The sequence below is a fragment of the Triticum aestivum genome, chromosome 4D, assembly GCF_018294505.1.
Source record: "Triticum aestivum cultivar Chinese Spring chromosome 4D, IWGSC CS RefSeq v2.1, whole genome shotgun sequence".
Taxonomy (NCBI): Eukaryota; Viridiplantae; Streptophyta; class Magnoliopsida; order Poales; family Poaceae; genus Triticum; species Triticum aestivum.
The window spans coordinates 260,667,426-260,681,360 of NC_057805.1; the positions used below are offsets into that span (position 1 = coordinate 260,667,426).

Sequence of the window (13,935 nt, forward strand, 5' to 3'; positions counted from 1 at the left end):
TGTAAGCCACACAGCCATGTTAGTAAAAGTTTTGCAATGACTAGACTCGACTTCGGCCAAGGAGTTTGGAAGGGGGATTCCTACAGGCAGTCGGCTCTGATACCAACTTGCGACGCACCCGATTCAATCGTACACTAATCATGCACGCAAACGTGTACGATCGAGATCCGGGACTCACGGGAAGATATCACAACACAACTCTAAAAATAAAATAAGTCATACAAGCATCATAATACAAGCAAGGGGCTTCGAGGGCTCGAATGCAAGTGCTCGATCATAGACGAGTCAGCGGAAACAACAATATCTGAGTACAGACATCAGTTAAACAAGTTGCCATAAGATGGCTAGCACAAACTGGGATACAGATCGAAAGAGGCGCAGGCCTCCTGCCTGGGATCCTCCTAAACTACTCCTGGTCGTCGGCGGCCTGCACGTAGTAGTAGGCACCTCCGGTGTAGTAGGAGTCGTCATCGACGGTGGCGTCTGGCTCCTGGGCTCCAGCATCTGGTTGCGACAATCGAGAGGAAATGAAAGGGGGGAAAAGAGGGAGCAAAGCAACTGTGAGTACTCATCCAAAGTACTCGCAAGCAAGGATCTACACTACATATGCATGGGTATCTGTGTAAAGGGGCAATATGGGAGGACTGAACTGCAGAATGCCAGAATAAGAGGGGGATAGCTAGTCCTGTTGAAGACTACGCTTTTGGCATCCTCCATCTTGCAGCATGTAGAAGAGAGTAGATGGTAAGTTCACCAAGTATCATCGCATAGCATAATCCTACCCGGTGATCCTCCCCTCGTCGCCCTGTGTGAGAGTGATCACCGGGTTATATCTGGCACTTGGAAGGGTGTGTTTTATTAAGTAGCTGGTTCTAGTTGTCATAAGGTCAAGGTACAACTCCGGGTCGTCCTTTTACCGAGGATCACGGCTATTCGAATAGATAAACTTCCCTGCAGGGGTGTACCACATTACCCAACACGCTCGATCCCTCTGGTCGGACACACTTTCCTGGGTCATGCACGTCCTCGGAAGATCAATACGTCGCAGCCCTACCTAGGCACAACAGAGAGGTCAGCACGCCGGTCTAAATCCTATGCGCGCAGGGGTCTGGGCCCATCGCCCATTGCACACCTGCACGTCGCGAACGCGGCCGGTGAGTAGACCTAGCAACCTCCATTACAACGGAAGTTGCGTTACGCGGTCCAACCCGGCGCGCGCCGCTCAGTCGCTGACGTCAAGAAGGCTTCGGCTGATACCACGACGTCGAGTGCCCATAATTGTTCCCGCGTAGTTGGTTAGTGTGTATAGGCCAGTGGCCAGACTCAGATCAAATACCAAGATCTCGTTAAGCGTGTTATTTTAAAGTAATCGCGGACGCCGACCAGGGCCAGGCCCACCTCTCGCCTAGGTGGTCTCAACTTGCCCTGTCGCTCCGCCACAAAGTAACAGTCGGGGGCCGTCGGGAACCCAGGCCCACCTCTACCGGGATGGAGCCACCTGTCCTTTCAGCCCCCACATCGGAATCACTTGCGGGTACTCTACGAGCCGACCCGACTTTAGTCACCACATGTATCACATAATGTATACAAGTATAAACCCGTGATCACCTTCCGAGTGATCACGGCCCGGTAGTATAGCATGGCAGATGGACAAGAATATAGGGCCACTGATGGAATACTAGCATCCTATACTAAGCATTTAGGATTGCAGGTAAGGGTAACAACTGTAGCAACAATGATAGGCTATGCAGCAGAATAGGATTAATCGAAAGCAGTAACCAGCTACACTACTCTAATGCAAGCAGTAGAGAGAAGGAATAGGCGTTATCGGGTTGATCAAGGGGGGGCTTGCCTGGAAGCTCAGCCGAGAAGGAGGGGTCGTCAACACCGTAGTCGTACTGGGTAGCAGCGGCGTCGGTCTCGGTGTCTAGCGAGAGAAGAGGGGGAAGAAACAATAAATATAATGCAAACATATGCATGACGATGCATGACATGACAATGAGCGGTGCTAGGTGTGCCCTAACGCGGTAGGAGGTGATACCGGCAAAGGGGGGGACATCTGGGAAAGTATCCCTGGTGTTTCGCGTTTTCGGACAAATGAACCAGAAGTGAAATGTTGCACGTTCTTATGCTAGGGACGTGTGGCGGGCAAACGGACTGCGTATTCAGATTTGTCTCGTCGTTCTGAGTAACTTTCATGTTCAAAGTATTTTCATGTGAGCTACGGATTATTTTATATTAATTTTCAAAGTTTAAAACAATTTCTGGGTTATTTATTAATTCAAAAATGAAATGGTAAATGCTATGGTACACATAAGTGTACCCAGAAATTTGACAAAGTGGCTGACAGGTTGGATCCAGTGGCAGGGTTGACCCAGTCATCATTGACTGGTCAAAAGGGGAATAGTGCAGGTGGGTCCCGCATGTCAGTGCCCTAATAGTTTCTAAACTAATTTTATTTAAGTTAAAATAAGGGGGACCCACATGTCATATACACCTAAACTAATTAACCACTAATCCTAATCTAACAGGGCTGGCTCCAGTGGACGGGCACGCACGCGTGCACATAACATGGGGAGCGACGGCGGCCCGGCGCCAGGAGGCGAGCATGGCGGCCGGCAAGCGGGCAGCACCGGCGCCGGCAAAGTCGTGGCGCAGCTAGTGCGCGGCGGGAGGCGGAAGCGGCGGCGCGCGTGCCGGGGAGGTGAGACGTGGGATGGGCCAGGGAGCGGAGCGCTCCCGGGCGACGCGAGCTCGGCAAGCGCGCGCCGCAGGTCGCGGGGAGTGGCGAGACAAGGCCAGGAGAAAGGCTGGAAATTGTGGGCGCGCGGGGGTGAGCTCGGGCGAGAGGGCGGAGCATGGTGGTCGTGGTGACAGCAGGCATGCGCTGGGTACGGCGGGACAGCAGGCAGCGCGGGCACGCACGCGGGGGCAAGCAGTGAGCGGCCGCAAGGCAAGCAGCAGCATACGGAGGAGGGGCAACAGCTAGCAGCAGTAGCTAACTGCAGCGGCGGCAACAACCGCAACAGGACAGGCAGCAGCAACCGCACGCACGTACGCATATGCGGGGTTCAGGCACGACGAAGACGATGGCTAGCGACGCGCGCGAGCATGGGAGGCGAGGGAGAAGGAAGAGGAGCTCACAGGGGCCCTGTAGAGGTGCAAAGATGGGCTCGGGGGAGGCTTGGAGCAGACGGACGACGGCAGTGATCCATGGTGGCCGAGGGCGTCGATCCGCGCCAGGCAGGGGTCCGAAGCTCGAATGCGTCCACGTAGTCGACGAAGACGACAGAGGCGGTGCTCCCGGCGCAGTCTCAGGTGGCGGCGAGGGCAGTGGCCACGAGGATGAGGTTGGCGATGGCGACGTGGTTCGACTGCGGGCGAGGTGGAAGAAAGCGGAGCAGGGGAAAGGAGGGAATGGCGCTAGGGTTTCGAGGGGAGTGCGGGGATGCTATTATCCTCGGGGAGGGTCATGGGATGGTCGGCACCTGGCAATCGAAGCCATGGACGTGGCGCGTGCGTCCACGGTGTTTGTGATGAACAGGGAAGAAGGAGACAGGGAGAGTTGGGCTGGGGGTGGATTGGGCCGGTTGGCCCGGTTGGCCCAGTGGGGGGGGGGTCATTTTATTTTTGTGTTGTTTTGTCTTTTCTTTTTCTTTTTTGTTCTTTTTTTATTCTTTTATTTTATTCTAGTTTTATAAAACATAAAAGTTGTACCTAATTTAGTAACACTAATTATACCTCTGCCACAAAAAGGTTTAACCCCCAAATAATATAGTTTAGTATTTTATAAAATACCAAGGCATTTATTTCTTTGTTTTACCTACTGTTTTAATTATTTAAATGCATTTAGACCTTTTATAAAAATGTGGGTTCTCCACCAACATTACTTATGAATTATTTGTCACATTTAGAACATTTTAGTTTTGACTTTTGAAAACTTTAACTGTTTGACTTGATTTGAAATTCGAAATTTGAACGGGATTTGAATCATCACAAGATTAACAACAGTAATCGTGGTGACGTGGCATCATTAGCGGAGGGTTACCGTAGCTTAACTATCCGGGCGTCACACTAGTCGCCGCTGGACAGACCGACACCGCACTTTCTCGCGCCCTCGTTGGGCTTCAAGTGAATGGAAGGACAAGAAGATGAAGACCCAACCCTGGGCGTACCCTGCATGGGAGGCAGCGGCGGCGGCATGGGCATGGCATCGAGCTTGCGCAAACGGGCAGTCACAGCTTGCAAGAGCAGCATCCGCAACGACCAGGGACATCACATCCCTGATTATATCTAATTCAACTGTTCAATTACTGGCCAATAGTTAAACCTAACGATGTTATAAAACTGCTTGTATGTAGGGAATCTATGAGAAAATGAAACCAAATTCTGCTTATTTTATAACTCCACCAATCAATACTGAATTGACTGAACCTGATGTATCTAATCAAGTTTCCGGTGCAAACATACAAGCTGATGTTGTTCTTGAGCCTGAAGTGTCTAATGAACAGGCTGCTAATGAAGGATTTGATGCAAACATTTTACATGCTCCTATTGATGAACATATAGTGTCTAATGAGGTGCAAGCATTTTGCAAGCTCCCATTGAAGGATTACTGTCTAATGATGATCTACTATGTTGAGAGAGACATAGAGATTTGCAGGAACTGATGACAAGCAAATATAGTACATTTTCATGGCTTGAGGAAACGTCAAGGCCATCTGCCAGAAAGTCCCCGTATCATGATAACGTAGCATAAATACTTTTCTAATATATTGTTTGAAACTATTGGCATACTTGTGCAGGATATATATATTGATATGCAGTTTGCCCACTGGTTATAGGTGCAATTACACTTCGATATTTTCAGCCAGAGAACGAATAATTCAAGCATGTACAGACCATGTTAGTAGTCCTTGTACACCATGTTGCATTTTCTGTTTTTTGCTGCTTACATCATTTAGTGTTTTATAATCTGGAACTACTTTGGGTCATTAGCTGGTTTTCAAAGTGCATGTAGCTTCACATTTCTTAAGTTATGTTGATTTCCAAAGTGCAAGTGCCTTCATATTTTTTAAGTTAATTTTTTTCCCTGGTAACTTGAATTCATGGATTTGCCATTGCACACAAATCATACACGCAGGCCAGTATGAATTAAATGAAATGCAGGGACTTACGCTAGCTCGTTGTACAGGCTCACTGCAGCTCTGCTTGCGCTTGGGATGTTCCATGTACAAGTCCATGTTACCACTTGCTTGGATGTGCAGGCCTTGTGCTCCTTGCATCCCCCTTTGCATTTTTGACACGACAAATGGTTGATCAAATAAGAGGAATCGACCTTGTTGTTGTACCGGAGGACATGTACTTACAAGGTTATACCGATGTGCAGGATGTGTACCAGATCCCGTAGCGCTGTCATGCTTTGCTAAAAATGGTTTTGCTTGTTTCAGATGATATCTCCCGAAGAAATAAGAGTTAAAGTCAGAGTTGCATAGGCGTGTAAGCTAAGAGAGCAGTGAAAGAATATCCAAACATCGTCGGAACAGTGCACAAGGGAGTGATATGTGGATACCTAGTTCGGGTTGGCGTTTGGGCATGCTCGCCTAGCTAGAGTGCGGGTCACTTCAGAGCTGTTAAGGGTGATGCGCTGGCATTGGCTGGCCGCGCACGGATGCAGATCTTGAGTGGCAGTGGAGCGCTACGATGCGGTGGACGAGACCGTTGGCGAATCCCCAACGGCCTCGGGGAGTGGAGGTGCGACGATGTGCTCGGTGAAGTAGCCTTGATGAGGTGGGAGACGGCATCGGTGAAGCGCACCTGATGCGGTGGAAGTCGGTGTCTGTGAGGCAAGTCGGTTGTAGCGGCCGACGTTGTCGGTGGACCACCCGGTGCGGTGGACGAGGGCGTAGATGAGGTAGCTCCGGTGTGGTGGTGAAGCGCGACTGTCGTCTTCGTCGTCGTCATCCGGCACATAGGTGGGGAAAGAGACGAGACGAGGGGCGATTCGAACTTTGTTTGGGTTGGCGGCAAATTAGGGATTTGAGTGCTCTGGGCATAAAGGGGACGGTGGAGAAGGGAGATTTTGCAGGGCTGGAACTGGGGCCGCCAGATATTTCAATCCGAAACGTGAAAGCGCGAACTTATTTTGTTGCCGTTCTTTTTTTGGGGGCGGAGGGGAGGGAGGAGGGGTGGATGGCTGGGTGCTAGCGTCCGTACGACCCACGCGACCACCACGACACGACCCTGGTCTGCCTGGTGCGCCTACATTTGAGAATGCAAACGAATCTTCTTTCATTTGCAAACGAATCTGTATGTATTATCATGCCCGTGTTTTTCTTGCAGATAATTAGTCATTCAAAATGAGATACTATAAATTAATTAATGAGGAGTTATTTGAATTAGAGTATGTGTCACATAGCGATCTCCAATTCTAACGTGGATTTCGCATTTCACAGTATCCATACTATTTTTTTAATACAAATTCATATGTATAAGATGTACACCATGGTAGTGAGAAAACTTTTGATGGATTCAAAAATATGACATATAAAATAGCACAACAATCGAGTCAATGTCAACTTTTTCAAACCTAGTATGGCATGAATTCGAAATAATTACGGAAGCCACATGCATGGTCATCAATTCAAATCTTACAATGTACACTAAATTGAAACGTCGATATTAAGTCTCGTACTATCTACATTCAAATGTTATTTTTATCCCCACCCCCCTCAGCACACAAGCTACATACTTTCTGTATCGATCAATCTTCCTCTCCTAACCACCTGAGGAAGCTATCGGTTTCTGACACACGTTCATTCTTTCTCTCCATGTTTCGATCTCTAACTCTCTCAACTACACAACCCCTTTTTCCACTTTGTTACCAAATGTATCTCCCTCACACACCCGCCATTGCACTCCATGCCAAGCTCTCTCTCTCTCCCCCTCCCACCCTCTCTCGCTACATACATGCATTACCTATCTAGACCCCCCCCCCTCTCGTGTGCACGCATGCACATTGTCTAACTAGGTCACTCTCTCGAGACTGTCTCACTCTTTCTTCCGCACGGCGGCCCACACTCGCTCAATCTCGCTCTCTTTACCTAAGCCTCGATTAACCTCGCTTTCTCACACACACAAATAATATCTCTCCCTGTTCGGGCCTCGATCGACACACTCTATACTCTCTCACGTAGATTGTCTATTTAGCTCAGTCCATCCAAGCCGCCCCCACTCTTTCGACCTCATGGCAGGCCACACTCGCTCAATCTCTCTCTCTGTCTCTCTCTCTCTTTATGTATGTCTCGATTTACCTCGCTCTTTCTAAGACACAAACAATATATCTCCATGTTTGAGCCCAATTCGACGTCTCTCTAGGTCACTCTCTCCAACCCATCTCACTCTTTCGATCGCACGACGACCCACACTCGCTCAATCTCTCTCCCTTTATCTATGTAATTGATTGACCTTGCTTCCTCCCACGCACAAAATATATCTACATGTCTGTGACTGGATCATCTCTCAAGCTCTATCTGACAGCCCTCACCCTTCCCAAAAGCTCGATCGGACAATATCCCTCTAGAGCATATATATCTTTTCAACGAATGCCGGACCACACTCACTTTGTATCTCTATCTATCTGTGTCTCGATTAACCTCGCTTTCTCACGCTGTATCTTCCACACATTGAAGCTACCTCTCCATCGCTCGCAGATCCAGATCTATTTACATTGCGAGGGGTACTCCAACCTTGGATTAATTTGTGAAGGCATTTATTCCAGTGGGTTTAGATTATATTTTCGTAGCATTCGGCCCACAACTACTCAAAACACCGTTACAACCTCCGCACCTCCCCCAATTGATTTCCCTCTAGCTCGGTCATCGCTCTCTCGCACGTCCTTTCTAACCTTCCACGTCGCACCATGGTATTTATGCAAAAAACTTTGTTGTTCTCTTTAATAATTATTACAAATAAGCTACAAAACTACAGAAGTTCCACATAGCAATCAATTTAACTAGTGAACACAAACACATAACAGTACTAGTATCACATCGAGCTACAAATAAGCAAGAACAATAATGTGTCTCTGGACTGAACATATCTCATCATCACACAATCATGGTACACCAAAATTACTTGAGAATGTAGAGAAACAGAGTGAAGGAAAGGAACAGCAGCAGTGAGAGTTTGGTGAAGAACAGCAACAGAGATGGGTTCAGAGATGAAGCAAGGGCATCAAGGAGAGAAGAGCAGCAGCAGGCTCGTGGGAGAGGGAGCAGCAGCAGTTCGGTTCAGAGAAGGAGCAGAGGTAGCAGCAGTTTAGTGGAGGAAGCAGAGCAGCAGCAGATGGGCGCAAGAAGAAGAGCAGCAGCAGGGGGACGGACGTGAGAGGAAGGAGTAGCAGCAAGGAGAGGGAGAAGAAGAAGCAGGGGCGCAACAAGAAAGATGCAGCAGTGGGGCTTGGGGAAGAGGAGGCAGCAACAGGAGGTTGGAGAAGGAAGAAGCAACAGGGGCTTTGAGAAAAGAGAGGAGCAGCCGATGGGCAGCAGATGTGGTGGAGATGCGGCGCTGGTGGCGGCCGTGATGACTGGATGGTTGGAGGCGCTGATGGTGGATGTGGTGGTAGGAGGTGATGCTGTGAAGCGGATGGTGGAGATGGATGGCACACCTACCACGCCGACCTGGCCGTGGCGGCGGCCGGAGGTGGAGAAGGAGGTTGGGGGAGAAGGAGATGTAGCCAGGCCCGAGGGGAATTGAGGTTGCCCTAGGGATTTGATCCCCTCCTCTCATCTGCCAGTTTGCTAATTGGCCCTTCATCTCTTCTTCCTTCTTCACAAGAAGATCCTTCTATCATTCTTTTGCCCCTCGGTTACTTCTTTTCTTCTCGCTCGGGTCCCTCGTTCTCTCGTTCAAGCCCCAAGTCTCATCGCGTTTGGCAATCCGACCGAATCTTGAAGTTTATAGTGCCTTTGCGCACTTTTCTGCAAAACAAACAATTCACTAGTCAACATGCTCTTTCATGAATATCATTCAAATATTAAATATTTCATAGCAAGAATTGATGGTCAGAACTCAACAAATGGTATATTTCTATGCCAAAATTATGTATATGAAATGTGCTTATCAAGTTCCCCCACACTTAAATCTTTACTTGTCCTCAAGTAAAGGAATATGACAAGTAGATAGTGAACAGTGACCTGACTTGAGAATGACCAAGTGAAGTAGATCTCCAAACAATGCATGCTTTGGACTTAGCTAGTGAGAATTGATGGTTAAGAGTAATACAAAGCAGTAGCATACTAGTAAGCATGACCATTTTAAACTTTTACAATGATAAAAGAGGATCAACAAGTTTAAATGATGACTGTGCCAAATGGTTCCTAAAGAGAGCATGATCCCGAGAACAATATTTCATCGGTCTCACTAAAGGAACAGTCCATCGATCCCAAGAACATGGTATACACCTGGCTCAACCAATTATTAGTTTTTTTATTTGTCTCCCCAAAGGAACATACCACCGATCCAGAGAACATGGTATACACCTGGTTCGACAATTACATTTTTATTATTAATTACTGCCCAAGCTAACCCGATCTCACATGCCACCGATCCAGGGAACATGACATGCTACTGTAGGTAGTCAGACTTATTTATTCATTATTACTTATTTAACAAATGAATACAAGAAGGAAACACGAATCATCACTCATCCAGGTCTCGTTCACATACTACCGATTCAGGGAACATAGCATGCTACTCCATAGTGGTTAGGTGATTGCTCTGAATGGGAACACACTTGGCACAAATTCAGCATCTAAACATGGTGATCTAGGTGTATCATAGTAAACGCAGAAAATGACAGTTTTCTAGTGTACTAGGGATTTGAGCACTAAAAACTAATAGTTCTCACTAATTTTAGCAAAGCAAGGATTGTGTAGATCACTAGTTTACAAGGCATTCAACAATCAACTCACATATTCACATCAAGCACCATATGTCAAAGGTAAAATTCAGCATGGCACTATTTAAGAAATGGCTCAAGCAACCCAAATGTCAAATTATTTCAGCATGTATCAATGGATGATGATAGTATTTGGAATGGGTCATGAAACAGCTCACCGGGCTTAATGAAGTAGCACTCGCTCGATCACTCTCTAAACTGCAGCTCTTCTCCTTTGCTTCCTCATGGACGCTCCAGCTTCAATCTTCTTCGTGTGTGCCCCCCTGCTTCTCCTCATCACCATGCTCCGAGTCCACCAGGGTCCCAGGGAATGTCACCTCGAACCTGGTTAACATGAAGTGAACGGTGCAGAAGCAAAAACCTGAAATAGGACTCACACAAACAACAACTACGAGTGATAGGGTCGATGCCCTCTAAGTCGTCAATCGAATATCCAATTATATAAGCATAGTAATATAGAACATGACGAGTATGATAGGAATCAACAAGCTCAATACTAGCATTAAGATGATATTTATCCTTAAGCATAGGTTTGGCATGAGAAAAATAAGTGTGATCATCATTAATACGAGCAATGCCACCAACAGTATATGTATCATCATATCCAAGCAAACACTTCTTCAAATCTACCTTAAGTGATGGCATCATGTAAAGCAAGGTAGAATCAAACAAAACATAATGGGACATGTCATTAAGAGGATTGGATGAACCTGACACATCATGCTCTTGTATGACAATAGGCAAATGAATCTCAGGTTCTTCATCTTCATCTACAACAGCTTCTTTTACTTCTTTGAAAGAGATGAACATTGGATCTTCAACTTGTTCATTTGGGTATTCGAGCTCTGGATCACATCTTGTGTCTTGGCTTCGAGAATTTCTTCTTGGATCTGAAGTATCTCTTCCTCTGGACTCTCGCTATCTTGCTCGGCTGAATGTGAAGGTGTTGGGACCTCACATGTATCAAGGAATATCCCAGAAATACTCAGCTCTAGCTGTGAAGAAATAGTGCTGTCAGCGTTGATGTTCTTCTCAATCTTCCTTACTTCTTCCACTAGCTCATTCCCACTCTTGATCTTCTTCACTTCATCTAGTATCACCGGCCTAATTGGATCATCTTCAGCACTCCAAGTGAACTCGAGACTAAGCAATGCGAGCTTGCCTATATCATCAAAATCATCTTGTGTGGGCACTTGTGTTGAAGGTGTTGGTTGACCAAATGGAGGACCATTTAACTCCATTGGCAACATCTCCTGGTGTTGAGGTACTCCCTCCGTTCCAAATTACTCGTCGCAGAAATGGATGTATCTAGAACTAAAATACATCTAAATACATCCATACCTGCGACAAGTAATTCGGAACAGAGGGAGTATATGAGTAGGAGGTGAATAAAATTTTTGTGGTGCATAGTTGTTGCTCTCCTATCCATACCTAAATCCCCGCATATGATTACTAGAAGCAAACGGTGAGATCTCTGGGTTGTTGTTCCTATATGGCATATTCTGGTTTTCAGGCCACCCATGTGTGTAATTGTTTTGGCATGAGCTATGTTGTTGAGCAAAGCTCATACCAAAACAATCCGGAGGGTGAGAGTAACCACGCTGACATTCAGTGGGTGAATGGCCCTGAAATCCACAAATATGGCATGTAGGAGCAACATAAGGATGGCCTCTAGAATAAGGATAATAAGAGCTAGGCCTATCCTAAAAAACAATACCTCGCTACCGAGCTAAATCATCTAATTGATGGGAAATCTTACTTATCAGGTCTTCAACACTTTCCGAGCTATTTGTGCTATTGCTCACATAAGCATGATGATCTGAGTAGAATGCCATTTCCAAGAAGACAATTCAGCCTACAAAATGAACAATAAAAGAAAGAAAAGATAACTAGAACAGTGATTAGGGGTAAGAGATATAACACAAATATAAGGCACAAAGAGAAAACAAGTAAAACCTAGTCTATAGCCAAACAAAATCGCTCGATGCTAGTCCCCGTCAACGGCGCCAAAATGATCAATTGTAAGTATAGCAGGGTTTTTACGCCCAAACTACGGATGTCATATTCTCCTCAGGGACTAGGCAAATCGATGACCGTACTTGGCTAAAGCTAGGTAGCACAAATGTAAGAGAAGATTGCAAGAAAATAATAACCTAAACTATCTAAGATCGTTCCAGAAAACTATCAACGGGGAAAATAACAAACTAGCATAGGGAGTTTCAGATTTTACTCAATGTATTTTTTGGTGTTTTCATTTTACTTGAGAAATAAAATGCTAACACAGGCATACATCAACGGCTAGGGAATTGAAAAGACATGAACATATATATAACTATTTAACATTTAACAGAGGGAAGAAACAAGTATGTAGGACAAAACAAATATATATCACATAAAAAACACTTGTATCATAGGTACATGGCTAGCACAAGGACTATAAAATGTAGCAAGTTTCTACAGCAAGTAGTACATAGGTGATAAATTTAACTAGTGAACACAAACACATAACAGTACTAGTATCACATCGAGCTACAAATAAGCAAGAACAATAACGTGTCTCTGGACTGAACATATCTCGTCATCACACAATCATGGTACACCAAAATTACTTGAGAATGTAGAGAAACAGAGTGAAGGAAAGGAACAGCAGCAGTGAGAGTTTGGTGAAGAAGAACAGTAACAGAGATGGGTTCAGAGATGAAGCAAGGGCATTAGGGAGAGAAGAGCAGCAACAGGCTCGTGGGAGAGGGAGCAGCAGCAGTTCGGTTCAGAGAAGGAGCAGAGGCGCAGCAGTTTAGTGGAGGAAGCAGAGCAGCAGCAGATCGGCGCAAGAAGAAGAGCAGCAGCAGGGGACGTGAGAGGAAGGAGTAGCAGCAAGGAGGGGGGGGGGGAGAAGAAGCAGGGGCGCAACAAGAAAGAAACAACAGTTGGGCTTGGGGAAGAGGAGGCAGCAACAGGTGGTTGGAGAAGGAAGAAGCAGCAGGGGCTTTGAGAGAAGAGAGGAGGAGCAGCCGATGGGCTGCAGATGTGGTGGAGATGCGGCGCTGGTGGCGGCGGTGATGACTGGATGGTTGGAGGCGCTGATGGTGGATGTGGTGGTAGGAGGTGGTGCTGTGAAGCAGATGGTGGAGATGGATGGCGCACCTACCACGCCGACCAGGCCATGGCGGCGGCCGGAGGTGGAGAAGGAGGTTGGGGGAGGAGGAGATGTAGCCAGGCCCGACGGGAATTGAGGCTGCGCTAGGGATTTGATCCCCTCCTCTCATCTGCCACTTTGCTAATTGGCCCTTCATCTCTTCTTCCTTCTTCACAAGAAGATCCTTCTATCATTCTTTTGCCCCTCGGTTACTTCTTTTCTTCTCGCTCGGGTCCCTCGTTCTCTCGTTCAAGCCCCAAGTCTCGCCGCGTTTGGCAATCCGACCGAATCTTGAAGTTTATAGTGCCTTTGCGCACTTTTCTGCAAAACAAACAATTCACTAGTCAACATGCTCTTTCATGAATATCATTCAAATATTAAATATTTCATAGCAAGAATTGATGGTGAGAACTCAACAAATGGTATATTTCTATGCCAAAATTATGTATATGAAATGTGCTTATCATCGCACAATGGTATTTTTGCAAAAAAAAACTATGTTGTTCTCTTTAATAATTATTACAAATAAGCTACAAAACTACACATCGATAGTCCACCTGTAATGGAACAAATTTCAACCCACAAATTAAAGTGCTACAAACTATACACTGAGGGACCCACCTGTCATGGAACAAATTTGGACCCATATATAAATTAAAAATTAAAAATTAAAAAGCACGAGGATCGAACATGCGACCAGGGCCTTCAAGCCGCACGTCAATAGGCAACATAGTAGTAACGTTTGTTGTACCCCTTTGTTGATATAATGTTTTTATATTATCATAGCCTATTTAATGGATACCATGTTCTAATATTAATTTTAGTACATTAGTGGGAC

The 13,935-nt window shown here is 46.2% G+C and overlaps 1 long non-coding RNA gene across 1 annotated transcript; it reads right to left on the minus strand.

Moving 5' to 3' along the window:
• Nucleotides 1–7,927: 7,927 nt before the first annotated feature.
• On the minus strand, nucleotides 7,928–13,496 carry LOC123097418 (uncharacterized). Its single transcript, XR_006447171.1, has 2 exons — nucleotides 11,721–13,496; nucleotides 7,928–11,586 (listed from the first exon to the last, which is right to left on the minus strand). It is a non-coding gene; the product is annotated as an uncharacterized lncRNA (long non-coding RNA).
• Between the last annotated feature and the right edge of the window lie 439 nt (nucleotides 13,497–13,935).